This window comes from Pinus tabuliformis, chromosome 9 (genome assembly GCF_031772625.1).
Source record: "Pinus tabuliformis cultivar Carrire ecotype Pingquan chromosome 9, CPIR1, whole genome shotgun sequence".
Lineage (NCBI taxonomy): Eukaryota > Viridiplantae > Streptophyta > Pinopsida > Pinales > Pinaceae > Pinus > Pinus tabuliformis.
In genome coordinates, this window is record NC_142307.1 from 1,595,137,469 (window position 1) to 1,595,150,819 (window position 13,351).

The window sequence follows — 13,351 nt, forward strand, 5'->3', positions numbered from 1 at the left end:
AGGAATCCTAGTGTGATAGAAAATGTCTTCATCAGAGCCGAGTGTTCCCCTGAAGAAATTCAAATTTACACCGACCTCTTCAAAGAGTTTCGGGATGTATTTGCTTGGTTTTATGAAGAAATTCCTGGTATTGATCCATCCATCATTCAGCATGAGATCAAGACGTATGAAAATGATAAGCCAATTCGTCAAAAGCTTCAGCCTGTTAATCCTAGGAAAGCAGCAGATATTAAAGCTGAAGTAGAGAAGCCGCTAAAGGTGGGTTTTATATACCCTGTTCTTCTTACGGATTCGGTTTCTAATCCAGTTCCAGTTGATAAAAAGCAAGGAACAATCTGTGTTTGCATTGACTTTAGGGATTTGAACAAAGCTTGTCTGAAAGATAATTACCCTACGCCGTTTATTGATCAGATAGTTGATGAATGTGTGGGTAATGAGATTTTTTCCTTCATGGATGGATTCTCTGGTTATAATCAAATATCTATCCATCCAGAAGATCAGCACAAGACAACTTTCATATGTCCCTAGGGTACCTTTGCATACAAAAATATGCCTTTTAGTCTTAAAAATGTTGGAGCGACCTTTTAGCGGGCCATGTCATACGCTTTCCATGACATCAAGCATGTCAATGAAGCATACTTAGATGATTTAGCTGCTCGTTCTCGAAAGAGAATCAATCATCATGGTCACCTTCGATTGGTTTTCGAATGATGTCGTTTTTACAAGATCTAGTTGAATACAAATAAATGTGTTTTCACTATCATATCAGGTTGGTTCTTAGGGTTCATTGTGTCAACTGAAGGTATTCGTGTTGATCCCTTCAAGGTAGAGGCAATAATTCAGTTGCCTCCCCCGTTCTCAATTCGACAACTTCAAAGTCTTCAGGGAAAGGCTAATTTCTTAAGAAGGTTTATAGCAAATTATGCCGAGATCACTAAAGGGTTTATGCATTTTCCGTGAAAAGGAGTTCCATTCATATGGGACGACTTTGCGTAGTGGTCATTTGATGCCTTGAAAAAGGCATTAGTCTCTACCCCGCTTTTGAGTCCACCGAATTATGGTAGGTATTTCCTTTTATATCTCGTCGCTACAAAATCAACCATAGGTATGGTTCTCATTCAGGAATACGATGCTGTCATGGAGCATGTGATTTATTACTTGAGCCGATGCTTGGTAGGTCCTGAACTTTGCTATTCTCCTGTTGAGAAGTTGGCCTTGGAAGCTGTCCATGCTCTCCAGCGGCTCTGCCATTATATCTTGCTACGCAAAACTTTTGTCTTAGCGGCGGTCAATTTGTTCCAATTTGTCCTCAATAGGCGAGTGATTGGGGGCAAATACAATCGATGGGGCCAAGTCCAAGAAATCTTTGGTTTTCGCGGAGTTAATTTCCGAGCTGCCTTGTGGAGAGGATATTGTATAGTTTTCCCGACGAACATCTATTCCTCATCTCTTCACTAGACCCCTGGTATGGAGATATCATTGTCTATCTCTAGACTTCGAAGATTCCCTCTACTTTCTCTAAGGATGAACGTCGAAAATTACGTCACCTGGCTAAGAACTATGTCATCATTGGTGATACATTATATCACTGAGGCATTGATTCAATCCTTAGGCATTGTTTAACCCTAGAGGAAGTAGAGTCAATGCTCAATGATTTCCATAGTGGAGCTTGTGGTGGTCATCTTTCAGGGCTTGCTACAACCTGTTAGTTCCAGTCTTCGCAACCTGTCACCAAGGATCAACATGAGCTCTTACTATGTCTTGTTTTGTTAGATGTTTTGCACATGATGTTCAGCACAAAACATGTCACAAGTGTGTCCATCAGAAGAAGCTCGGAAAAATATTTCCAACGGTATATCACACTCCTATAACCGGCTCCTGGATTAGAAGATATGATCGAAATGAATGAGTGATTCTTGGTTATGCATGTTTTGAGGTCAGATGCTGCACATAATGACAAGTTTAGTACAAAATCAGTTTCTGAAATAATGGTAAGGAATTTTTCAAAAGTGAAAGAGGTTTTTTTTATCACATACCAAATAACAAAAACCTCCTTCATTTTATGCACATGTGCTACTATGTGGGAGATATATAGTGATATTTGGAGCCTACATTAAAACAAAGCAAATTTTTCATATTTTTTACTGTTTTAGTCATTTTAGTGCGGGGCCATTTTACAACAGATGGAAAGTAATTTTGCAAAAATAAAGAATAATTTTGTTAACCACAAGCCATATAACAAAAAACTCTTTTAGTTTATTAACAGGTTTCATGAATTTGGAAATTTGATTAGATATTTACAGCTCATTTTCACAGATTTAAATTTTTAATGATTTTCTGTTTTAGAGATGATTTTGTGGAACATATTACGAGCAATTGGAAAAAAATTTCCAAAATTTGAGAGAGGTTTTTCTCTATCATGAACTTATCTACAAAAACCTCTTTCAGTTTTGTAACAGGTACTATGGTTTAAGAGATACGAATTCATCTTCAACACCTATTTTCAGAAATTCAGCCCAAGTTTAATGTAACTAATTCTATTTTGAAGAAAAATGTTGAGCTCAATTCCCTTAGTACAAGGATGAGAAAATGTATATATTTTATGAATTTCATAGTGTATAGGTTGGATTTTGGTAGATGGTTGGACTTTTGAGAAATCCTTGAGCTTCATTGTACACTCATATCAGCATTTTGGCTAAGGAATTGAGATCAGGGTTTGTAGCACTCTTTCGGATCCATGTGGAAATTTGTCTTGGTACAGTGATTTCTTTTGTAATTGTGAATTTTCTTATGTGTTATGTATGCCTTTCTCTATATTGTTTCTTCTTAACTAAACAAACAAGAGTGTAAGTAGAATCCATTGAAATTGCAGTGCTCTACTTGAGGTTTACCTTAGTTTCTTGATGTTTTCAGCTGTTTGGAGAGGATCCATGGTTTCTCTTGCCCTCTTCAACTCCTCACCTATCTAATCCCTCCACCTCATTTGATTTTAAGTGCCAAAATCAGTTGCCTACCTTGCCCCATTGAGATCTCTGCAAGACTGAGCCTCAATCCCCGCACCCAAAATCTACCTTTCCATCTGAGCCAACAAAAACATCATTTTATTCAATCAAACTTTTTCACACATATACCTAGCCTAAGATCAGTATTTCTATCAGTCATCTCAAGCCCTCATCGATTATAATTTGCTGAGATTGACCCGAAGAGAGCCCTCTCCCAACCTGGTAGGGCTAGCTACCAGGTTAAGCGTGGTTTGATGTTGGCCCTGGATCCTACCTTCCTCAGCCTAAGGTAAATCTAGGCACTAACACAACCCAGCGTATCTTGCGTGTCGGCTACTTTTGGCCTTTGCTCTTCAAAGATTGTGTTGAAGCGGTCAAATGTTGCCACCCTTGTCAAGTCTATACTCAGAAGATGTGCCCACATCCAGCTCCTCTTTTTCCCGTTGTCACTTCCGGTCCTTTTACTAAGTGGGGTATTGATTTTAAAACTTGTAATCCGCCTTCAACAGTGAATCACAAGTACATTATCGTGGCCATAGGCTACTTCACGAAGTGGTTTGAGGCCATGCCCACTTATAAAAATGATAGTGAAACAACGGCATTGTTCCTTTTCAATCAGATTATCTCAATGTTCGGTATCCCAAGAGAGATTGTCACTGACCATGGCAGTCATTTCCAGAACCAACTAATGTCTGAATTAGCACTTAAATTGGGTTTCTGGAAGGAGCACTCGTATCCATATTATCCTAAGGCCAATGGATAGATCGAGGTAGCGAACAAAACCCTTAAGGCAATCCTGCAAAGGACGATCAACAAAAATCGGTCCAATTGGAATATTATGTTGTATCTGGCTCTTTGGGCATACTGAACCTCGGTAAAGACTACCACAGGTTTTACACCTTTTCCGTTAGTTTACGGGCTGGAATCTATCTTCCCTGTTGAATGCAAAATTCCATCTCTTAAGCTAAATGTCGAGCTCCTTCCAGAGACCTCTAGTCTTGAAGAGCGCCTCCTTCATTTGGAACATCTCAATGAGTAGCTTCGAGATGCCGCCACAATCAATGAGGCTCATAAGAAAAGGGTTAAAACTCAGTACGATAAAGTTGTCCATCCTCCAGTCTTTCTAAAAGCAACCTTGTCTTGGTCTATGACCAAGATAAGGACGCCTTGGGGGCAGGCAAGTTCAAGCCTATGTGGTACAGTCCCTTTATAATTAAACGAGTTTTAGAAAAAGGGGCATATGAGTTAGTCAATTTTGAAGGAAACAAGTTGGCAGAGCCTCGAAACGGGCTCTACCTTAAGAAGTACTTTTCTTAAGTAACAGCTAGGCAATGGCTTCTTTGTACATTTTGTATTTTTGTACATATCTCATAGGGAGTTTTTGATATCAACACTTTTTGATCTGTTGTGGCAGGTGTTGATGGATGACTTGGTCTATTTTGGATTTGCTGATGGTGCTAGTCGGCACACTCGGAACCTCACTTCCGCAGCTTGGGTGATCTACTATCCAACTGGTCAGTTGATGGTGTCAAGGGGAGTATGCATTGGTCCCGCATCAAATAATATGGTTGAGTATACTGCCGTCATTAATTTACTATCTGAAGCTATTTCTTATGGAATTGATTCGTTGGTAGTCTATCTTGATTCACAATTGATAGTGTCACAATTGAATAACATTTATCGGGTAAGGGATCCATGTTTATATCGCCAATATTTAAGAGTGAGAGTGTTGCAAAGATCATTTACTTACATTACTTATTTGCACATTCCAAGATCTCATAATTGGTTAGTAGATTCTATCGCTAATCAAGCTCTAGACTGGCACATCATTCATTCATAACAATAAAATCAAGCATCAAAAAGTTGAAACTATATATATATATATATATATATATATATATATATATATATATATATCATAAAACATCCTGATTGTACATAAGTGTGTCCAAAATAATATACAAAAATTGGGACTCAAATTCCCATAATCATGTCCAGTACATCTAATGCCCCGGCTTAGGATGAGCAGCTAAGTATGTGACTACTGCTTTGGCCACACGCCTAAAAGTCCTAACCCAGTCCCATGGAATTCCAACCACGTGACACTGCATGTCTATAGGTAGATCCTCTACAGCCTCCATCAGTACTCGGTGAGTTAATCTCAGTAAGTGCCACTGAACGATGTGTAGGAGTCGCTCTGTATCGGCAACCGCCTCTTTGGCACCTCAGCTGCGACGTCCATGCCATGGGAATCCATCTGATCGTATTGGCCCAATATCTGGAATATGATCATTACATTAGTCATTTGAATCCCATCAAAAATATTTTTTTCAAGTTCATGTTCATATTTGAAAAATCATAGAAAAACATAAAATTAAAAACATTTGTTACCTATATCACCCCATGTCGTGGCTGGTGGTAATGCTAGATCATGATCTTCCCAGAAGTCCAAGCCAGCATAGGGGTAATCATCCACTGCGATGATCTGCTGCTCCCACAAAGAGAAGAAATCATCGTCAAAAGCTGTCAACGGTACGTCCCCGCCTCCTAGTCGTTTCATTATATCATCCCACTTGCCCATTCGTGGATCTCAGGGGCTACCGATCAGAACTGGTACTCTAGGGTGTAGCACTAGGACCCTCTCAAAAAAGGAGCACAGAATGGTCCCATACCCAAAGTTTTTGGTCTGGCCCTTTTTGATAGATGATAGTTGGCTCTTCAAGTTGGTGAAAAGACGAGTACACCAATCAAATACTGTGGTGAGACAGTCTACCACCAAGCTCATGGCAAGCCGTGAAGCTTGGTGTAAGGAATTCAATCCATTCACTCTGGCCATAGTGAACAGGATGATCCTCAATGACAAACTCTCTACATGCTTGATTGGAATTTAGCTTCCAATCTTTTCTGAATGGCCCAGGCAATATATATGCACATAGTCCTCGATAGAAAGGCTACCTTGTGATCGGCCCGTGGAGTGTACTACCTCTCCCCTCCAGGAAAGGCCTGTGATAAAATAGATATCCTCAATCTCTATCCTCAGTGGCATTTGATTGATCATGAATGAGTTGTCCTCGACGCTCCACTAGTGAATGAGCATTTCGAGCAAACGAGTATTTGCCTTCATATTTGGAATTTTGAAAAACTTTAGCAAACCACATCCTCTTAAGGCATCCAAAGCCTGTGGATCGTTTATAACCTCATCATCAACAGTGGCATGCTCCCTCTCCCTCCAAGTGACTGGCATCTTGAGAAAAAAACAAGTTTGGACTGTTAGTTTTTTGTTTTGAAGTTTAAACGGCGTATACGCAGGTTTGTTTCATACACAGTCGCGTCTAGGGCCTGCGTATACGTAGGTTGCATATAGCCAACCCGCGTATATGCCACGACAAAAATTTTGACATAAATTCAACGGTGAAACTTGAATTAAAATTCTTAAAACCAATCACAAATTGATGCAAGACAAGTTTGGGGGTTACCTAGTGATTTTGGGAAGATTTGAATGGTCAAATGCGGCAAAAGGCAAAACTTGCTTCTTTTTCTCCACTCCTTGTTCTCTCAACTCAAACGGTAACAATGGTGAGTCAAAAAACTATTTTATAAGCTTTGAAAATGTCAATTTTGTTCAAAACTTGATTTTTTTTTGTCTCATGTAACTTTTAACTTGGGAGCTTGGAATGTCAAAAATGGTTTGTTTTTCAGGACATTTTGGATGCTTTTTCGACAGTTTCAAGACGGTTCCATGACTTCAGACCCGTCATGGCAGGTATCGTTTTCTCACTTGCATATAGGTTAGGGAATCCATTTTTCCGTTGCATTATGCATACTAGCCTCCATTTGTTGATACACTTGCCATAGGGTCAATCCCATCGTGTTATGGTTCGTAAACCATCTTCACTCACCGATTTTTTAAATCATGGCATGATGGTAGAGCCATCTTTTTCATGGGCATCGTAGTTAGCACCTCACTGACATTTTTTGCCCATGTTGCTTCAATTTGAGGAGGCTCGGGAGTCCTCTATAGTCCCACCATGACTTATGCGATGAATACTCATTCCTCTTTGCTTCTTCGCTTCGTTCTGGCCTTATACCCTAGATGCTTCTTTGTGTTGAGTTGTACTACTGCAATGCATTTTGACCATTTGCACCTTTTGGCCTTGAGCCGGCTTCACTTGGACTCGTGTTTAAGCCACTTTTTGACCATATCATCTGCAAAATCAAACTTGCAATCCCTTAGCTTTTGCAACTCGACACCTTATGACCTGTGGAAGGAACATACCTTTGAGTGTCTTTGACCAGTTTTCGCCTCCCTGCATTGAGCATAGGATTGTTCCAATCCTAGGAACTAGATCATCTGCTCCACCGACATTCGTTCTTTCCACTATATTATAGCATTCTTGAATTATTTTTCTAGCTTAAAGAAAAAGACAAAAAAATTATATATTCCAAAAAGAGTGGGAACATGACAATATTTCCATTTATTGTTGGCAACTAGAGTCGGTCGTGTCGCCCTTGAAGAAAGCACTCAAAACAAAGTCTCCTCCATTTGGGCGGGATTTAGTTTGACTTAGGTATGCTTTAACCTTGTTATTGAGTCAGTTCTCCTCCGATTAGTTATCTCTTCCAATCATATGGAGAGTTCGTTCATGCCTCCTGCATGACGAACTTATACAGAGTCATCATATGCTACCACATAGTCATCATTGAGTCATGCTTTTGTTCAAGGGAAGTTAGACTAAGTCGGCCTCTTTACAATGTCTTTTGACTCATTTTTCAGTCGGCCATCCCTAGTTGTCAGTGTCTTGTCTATCATCACATCAGTTATATTGGTCCTTTACTCGTGCCGGTTTGAGAAGGTCTCCATTGACTTCTTGCTAGCAGGTCTTGTCCTTATCGACGAAGACATCTTGCTCTAAGGACAGGCTTAGAGACACACCCTGGCCCTATTTTCATTATTGATAGGTCACCTTGTGCTCAGCATCAATCAGTATCATGGGTCTTTGACTGAGTGGTTTCCCTTGTGTTCAACATCAGCTTACACTATCACACATTGGGATTCATGCAGTACCTTGGTTTCCATTTGACTCTATTGGTGGATACCTCGCCTCTATGTCAGCTTTCCTTATTGGTTGGTTCAAATGGTTTCTGTCATGCGCTAGCCACATCTTGTGTATGCCGGAAACGTACTTAGGTCGGGTTACTACATCTTTTTCATCTGATTCCTTCCACATTATTGGCCTGTGGGTTACACTCGTGCTAGATTGATGAAGGATGACTTAATGCCTTCCTTCTAGCGGATCTTTCCCCATCGACTATGACTCATTGCTCTGGAGCAAAGGTCTAGAGTCCATTTGGTAGTACCTTGGGGTTTGCAGTCATTAGTGGCAGACCCCTTCGCTATCGATAGTCGGAAACCATCATTGTCTCCTGATCGATAGATTCTTCTAGGTGTTCGACTTCAAATCATTTATTCACACTTGTTAGATTGTACTGGGGTACCTTGAATCTCATTATCATCGTCGGTGAGTAGTCTCGCGTTTGTTAATGGTAAACATCAATGACCGGTAATCAAACGATTTCTCACATGGTCAACTTCAACTCATTCATTCCCATTGTGTAGAAATGTACCACGGTGGTCGATGAAGACCTCGGGTTGCATCAGCATTCATTGGTTCACTTGACAGTTGCTCCTATTGCTGCTAGTTGATACCATTCCACCTTATATGTTGCAGTCATTCATGGCGACATTCTATATGCTGGCACCCGAGTTTGCAGTGTAGTGCCATCTTATTCCATCATGTTCATTTGGTACTATTGGGATCAGTCTTTGATATCAGTGATCAGCTTCATCCTTCAGCATCATTGACATTCTTATATGTGATATTCAGACATGTACTTGTTCGATCATGATCAGATGATCCATTATGTATTTCCAGTCTTTTATACTTGTATACTTAGTGGATCCGCTTGTACTTGATATGCGGACATGCTTTACTTTCTCTGAGCATGGGTATGCCCACCTCAGATAGTGTTTCTTTCTGATCTCCTTTTGTGGCTTGGCAGGCTGAAATCTGGTGAAGTCCTTCTCAGTTTTTGACAGGTTTCCTTTCCATATACTTAATACATTTCGGCCATCATGTACTCCTTCTGACCTCATATATTAGGGGGCATCTGTTATAGCTCCAAATCTCACCCTTGATATTTGTGATGTTGCATTTATGGCCTAGGGAAAACCCTCCTTCCAGACCTGGTCCAAATACTTAAAAACAGTGTTTTACTCCCTGTACGTGACATTTCCCTGAGCTAAACACGTGTGTACGCTGGTTAGTGTACACCCAACCCACGTATATGTCTTAAAACACTTAAAAAAATTAAATCTCCTTAATTTCGGGCGGAGATCATGGGTTTTACCTGTTGATTACCTATTAGTGTCTGTGGCCTAACTGTTCCCAACGAATTCCCAACTAAAAAACTACTTTGGAGAAGTATAAAAAGGCTTCAGTGGGAAGGCCTAAGGGAGGAGAGAATAGAGAGAAAATTACTCTGCTGAGATTATCCCTAATCAGGTATGAAGATCCTTGTGCTTCCAACACTCCCTCCATTACAGGAAACCCTTGTTTCCTTGAGCTATGATGTCATTTCACTAGTTGAGATATCTTTGTATGAGTCATGGAAGGAGCCTTTTGAAGACTTGGGATTGGATGGATCCGGAGGACGGTTCCGCTTGGAGCCAGCAAGAGGAAGATTCATGTGATATCATTCCTTGCTTTGTTTTAGTTATCTGCAATAAAGAAACATTTGTCTTGTTCCCGAAATCAATCTTCTTTATGCATATGATGTTAATGTTATGGTTTACATATGAATAATTGTTTCAATTGTATAACTAACCACCTTTCAATATGTTATGAAGTTGATTTCTATATGATACTTGGTCCATATATTTCTATGCTTCTTTGAATTGGTTGTTTTTCAAGTTCAAGGATCGACAGGAACTCCAAGAGGGTTTGGACCATGGCTGGATATACCTGAACGAAGGACCCCCAGGTGCACCTCTCTTCGCTTAGTTTGCTTATTTAAGTATCATGGCTATGTGGAATGCTTGTTTTTTTACTGTAGATAACCCCTACTCTGCTAGGGTGTTGACCAAAATCCCTAGGGGACTTTGTCCCTCAACACCACCTCATAGGGAAGTAGAATTTTCTACTGAGTTAGTTCCAGGGGCATCTCCAACATCAAAAGAACCTTACAAGATGAGCACACCTGACTTGGTAGAGTTGAAGTTACAGTTGAAGGAAATATTGGAAAAGGGATACGTTAGGCCAAGTGTATCACCATGGGGTGCACTGGTATTGTTTGTGAAGAAGGATGGTACTCTCAGATTATGCATTAACTATAGGCAGTTGAACAAAGTGACCATCAAGAATAGGTATTTGTTGCCAAGGATTGGTGACTTGTTTGATCAGCTGAAGGGAGCAACAATGTTCTCGACGATTGATTTGAGATATATATATCATCATGTAAGCACTAAATAGGAGGAAATTTACAAGAAAACTTTCCCGACCACGTATGGGCAATATGAGTTTGTTATAGTTCCATTCAGTTTGACTAATTCTCCAGCTACCTTTATGTGTTTGATGAATAGTGTGTTTCATCCCTAATTGGACAAGTTTGTTATTGTGTTCATTGATGACATATTGGTATATTCCAAAAATGAGGAAGAGCATGCTGAGAATTTGGCAACAGTGTTGGAGTTGTTGAGAGAGCATTAGTTGTATGTTAATCTCAACAAGTGTAGTTTCTTTTAGACTAAGGTACATTACTTGGGACATGCTGTCTCCAAGGAAGGCATAACTGTAGATCCAGAAAAGGTAAGAGTTATCATGGAGTGGGCAGCTCCTAGAAATGTAGATGAGGTGAGATCCTTCATGGGATTGGCAAGTTATTATAGGAGGCTCATCATGAAATTCTCACAAATTTATTGTCCTATTACATCATTGCAGAGGAAAGGTATGAATTTCGAATGGACAAAGGAATGTGAGGCTAGTTTTCAGCAGCTCAAGTAGTTGTTGACACATGCACCAGTGTTAAAGATCTCATATCCAAACAACGAATTTTTAGTATACACATATTCTTGCAAGACAGGACTTGGTAGAGTCCTTATGTAAGAAGGAGAGGTAGTGTGCTATGATTCACGAAAACTAAATGAGGAAGAGAAAAACTATCTGCCGCATGATCTTGAGCTAGCAATGATCATACATGCATTGAAGATGTGGAGGAACTATCTGCTGTGTAGGAGGTTTGTACTGATAAGTGATCACAATGGATTGAGATATTTATTTGACCAGCCAAATATGAATTCTAGGTAGGCTAGATGGTTAGCCATGATTAGTGAGCTTGACTTCGAGATCAGGTACATCAAAGGAAAAGGGAACAAGCTTGCAGATGCTCTTAGCAGACGGATACAAGTAAATCATATAACAGTGATGAGTTCATATGGGATAGATCTACATGATTGGATATTGCATGCAGGTCAACAAGATTTCAAGTATATGAAGATTGTGCATAGGTTGGATCAGTGTATAGGTACATGTATAGGTAGTAGTACATGTATAGATACACGTAGTGGTACAGGTACGGGTACATGTGCAGGTGCACAAGATGTGGACTATCGTCTCATGACTGATGGACTGGCCAGGTTTAGAGAGAGGATATATGTGCCAGACAACAGTAAGCTCAAGAAGGTGATATTGAGGGAGTTTCATGAGAAACCATATTCAGGTCACCCAAGCCATAAAAATACATTAACCACAATGAAGAAGTTTTATTATTGGTTGAATTTGAAGAAGGATGTAGTAGAGTTTGTGGGTAGGTGTTTTGATTATCAGTAGGTAAAGGCAGAGAGTACGCATCTAGGTGGACTTATATAGCCGATCGTGATTCCAGAATGGAAATGGGAGGTTTTTATCATGGACTTTATCAGAGGTTTTCCAAGGACAGCGAGATAGCATGATTCCATCATGGTTGTTATGGACAGGTTGACAAATGTTGAACACTTCATTCCATTGAAGTCTACATTCTCAGCTAGTGATGTAGCATAGGTGTTCATTAGAGATGTGGTCAGATTGCATGGAGTTTTAAAGAAGATTGTGTTAGAGAGGGATGCGAAGTTTACTTCCAAGTTTTGGAAGGAGTTGTTTGCAGGTTTGGGCACAAAGTTAGCCTTTAGTACAAATTATCATCCACAGATAGATGGAAAAACTAAGAGGGTCAACAGGATATGGGAGGACAAGTTGAGGATGTACATGATGCATCAACAATGAAAGTGGGAAGAGTACCTTCCACTGGTAGAGTTCTCTTACAACAATGGGTACCACGATTAACTTAGGATGAGCCCGTTTGAGGCATTGTATGGGTGGACTTGCAATACTCCCATTAGTTGGAGTGATCCAATTAACAACATGTTGATTGGGCTGGACATGTTGGTAGAAATGGAATGGGAAATGCAGGTAATCAAGAAGAATTTTAAAGCAACACAAGATAGGCAGAATATCTATGCAAATCAGAATAGGTTGTTCAAGGAGTTTCAGGTTGGGGAATAGGTGTACTTGTGCATCAAACCAAAGAAGAGTTGGCACCACAATTTTGTGGACCTTTCAGGATCATTGAGAGGATTAGGCCAGTAGCCTATCAACTTGCATTACCTCTGACAGTGAAATTCCATGATGTTTTCCATGTGTCATTGCTTAAGAAGTATGTTAAATATGTTGATCATGTGATTGACTGGTCTGTATTATAGGTGGAGCAAGATGGAGAATTCCAGCCAGAGCCTCGGTGTATATTGTAGAAAAAGGTGTTCATGCTCTGGAATTGAGCAATCAAGCAGGCTAAAGTGTAGTGGAAGCACTTTGCGCCCGATGAAGCTACATGGGAGATGGCAGATCAGATGCGGGCAACGTATCCTTAATTGTTTGTTGGTTGAGGCAAAGCAGTTTTGGTATGATGTTTGGTATATTTTTTGGCATATGTTTTGGTGATGCTTTAATATATGTAAATATGTATATGGATGTAAATATTGTCATGAGATATGTTATAAAGTTCCATGGGCAGTATGTTTTCTTTTCAACGATTTTTCTAAGGTATAGGTGTGGCTGAATGTCAAGGACGATGCCCCCCAAAGGGAAGGGTTTTGTAATAGCCATGGTGAAAATTCCATGTAATAAAAGTTAATAAAGGAAAAATAATAATCACGGTTGATGGGACACTTATTCCAAGCTGAATGTTGGGAAAATATCTTAGTGTGGGTGTTCATTGGTTTATTATGGCTAAGGAAATTAACAATGGCCAAGGCTTTG